Genomic DNA, 2,785 nt, shown 5'->3' on the forward strand with positions numbered 1-2,785 from the left:
CCCCCCCCCCCCCCCCCCCCCCCCATCTTTTGTTAAAGGAACGTTCGGCTCCTGGAGGGGGAGCCTCACTCTCTTACAAAGGAAATTCTTCATAATAGGATGCTTTTTCAGTACCCCTACCTAGATTTTCTTTGTAGTTGTAAAGGAGCGAGCGGAGCTTGGGGCAGCCTACTTGCTTGTCTACCTTTCTTTCCTTCTTTTGACGTATCGTTCGGCTCCTGTAGGGGAGCCTCACTTTCCATTCTGTTGATTATTCAAGCAGCTTGGATTGGGAACCCATGAGATGAGACATAAAAGAATTAGAATTCCCAATCTTCAACACCAGATTTCTTCCCTCCACCCAGAAAGTCTAAATTAAAAGGAATCTCTCGCCGCCCAAAAAACCACCCAGCCACCGCCCAAAATAATCCAGTGCCAATGCAGATGATGAAGCTGAATTTGGGTCGTGGAGACCACCCAAGGATGAAATTGAGAAAGATGAGTTCATTCCAGATAGATGGCAGAAATGAGAAGTGGCCAGAGATGACTACGGTCACAGTAAAATGCGTAGGTATGATATGGGTAAGGACAAAGGCTGGATATTTGAGTGTGAGAGGACGCCACCTTCTGGGAAGTATTCAAACGATGATGCTTTTAGAAGGAAAGAATTTAATACAAGTGGAAGTCAGCAAAGCAAGAGCACCGCCAGGTGGGAGATTGGTTCAAAGAGGAATATAAGGATCAGTTCAAACTGTTAAAATGTAAACTGTCTAGCTAATTTCAGATTAGTTAGTAAGTTCTATGTCAGTTTATATTCAATCTGTTTTTAATCTTTGTGTTAGCTGAGTGCCTTGTGCTTATATGCCAGGTGCAATGCTAGAGTCTGTTTTGAATTCCCAGCTGTTAGGACAGCTGTGTATTGCCATGTGTCATACTCACATTGGCTTACTATTACAAACCGTTAGATTTGAATCTACTGATGTAAGAGAGAACATGTAACAGTCATGAAGGAATATAAGCTCTGCTGCTATGTTCATGCAGAGTAAGAAAACTGTTAGAACAATCTAAGGCTCACTGCTCTCTCTCTCTCTCTCTCTTTCTCTCTCAGTACATTTCTTGCTCCCTTTGCAATCCAAATATTCAACATGGTATCAGGTGCGCAGGTTGGATCTGGATAGAGGGCGTTGAAGCTGTGGGAGCTGAGTCTGGAAATCCAACGAGAAATTTCCTACTCTCAACTCATTGATTCTGGTCTCAGATGGCTGGGTCAGGAGGGAGTGATCTTAGAGCTCCAATATTCAATGGGGAGAACTATGAGTTTTGGAAGATTCGAATGAGAACAATTTTCAAATCTCATGGAATCTGGAATTTGGTTGAGAAAGGCCTTCAAGTTCCAGATTCAAAAGCTGATAAAGAAGGGTCATCAGATTCAGAGATGGTGTCCTTGTTGATGAAGGATGCTAAGGCTCTTGGTATTATCCAAGGTGCTGTTTTAGATGACATCTTCCCCAGAATCTCAAATGAAGAAACCTCAAAAGGTGCTTGGGATATCTTGCATCAGGAGTTTCATGGTGATAAGCAAGTCAGATCCATCATGTTGCAGGGTCTGCGTCGAGATTTTGAGTACACCAGGATGAGGGATGATGAGATCTTGTCTGGATACATCACTCGGTTACTTGAGCTTGTAAATCAGATGAAGGGATATGGGGAAGATCTGACCAAAGGGAGGATAGTTCAAAAACTGCTAATAAGCTTAACCAAGGAATTTGATCCAGTCTGCTATGTGATTGAGCAAACTAGAGACATTGAAACCATTGAAGTGCAGGAGGTAATTGCAGCATTAAGAGGTTTTGCTCAGCGCCTTGACAGACATGCAGAAAGCACCACTGAGAAAGCTTTCAGCAGCATGAGCATAAACTCAAAAGGATCTCAATCAAGTTCTAGTTCTGGCTCTAATAAATCAAAGAAGAACTGGAAGTCCAAGGATAAGAAATGGGATTCTAAACCCCAAAACAGTGCCAATCAAGGGGGAAAACCAAGTCAAGGAGACAAATCTGGAAAATGCAAACATTGTGAGAAGTTACACTATGGTGAGTGTTGGTTTAAAGGAAAACCAAAGTGTCATGGCTGCAATCGATTTGGTCATTTTGTCAAGGACTGTGACCAAGCAAACAAGGCAGGGAAACTTGCTAACATTGCAAATCAGGTAACTGAACCTGCCATTATGTTCTATGCATGTCATGCTGCAACAATTGGAAAGAATGTGAGTATGTGGTATGTTGATAGTGCATGCAGCAATCACATGACTTCCCATGAGTCATTACTTGTAAATGTTGATAAAAGTGTGAAGAGCAAAGTCAAAATGGGGACTGGTGATCTAGTGCAGTCAATAGGCAAAGGGACTTTGGCTATAGAAATGAAGGGTGTGACTAGATATATCAAAGAAGTCATGATTGTACCAGGTTTAGATGAAAATTTGCTAAGTGTAGGTCAAATGATAGAACATGGGCATTGGCTTGTATTTGGTGATAATGCAGTTGATATCTATGGAGATAGGCAGTTGGAAGATTGCATTGCAAGAGTGCCAATGAAGGGAAACAGATGTTTTCCTTTAAATCTTGACTATGTTAATCCTCCTATGGCAAACAGAGCAACAGTTGGAGAAACATCCTGGCTGTGGCACAGAAGATTTGGGCACCTAAACTATATTAGTTTGAAGTTGTTACAAGAGAGAGATATGGTTCAGGGAATGCCTAATTTACAAGAACATGAGAAGGTCTGCTCAGGTTGTGCTGTAAGCAAGAAT

Source organism: Prunus persica, chromosome G4 (genome assembly GCF_000346465.2).
Source record: "Prunus persica cultivar Lovell chromosome G4, Prunus_persica_NCBIv2, whole genome shotgun sequence".
NCBI lineage: Eukaryota > Viridiplantae > Streptophyta > Magnoliopsida > Rosales > Rosaceae > Prunus > Prunus persica.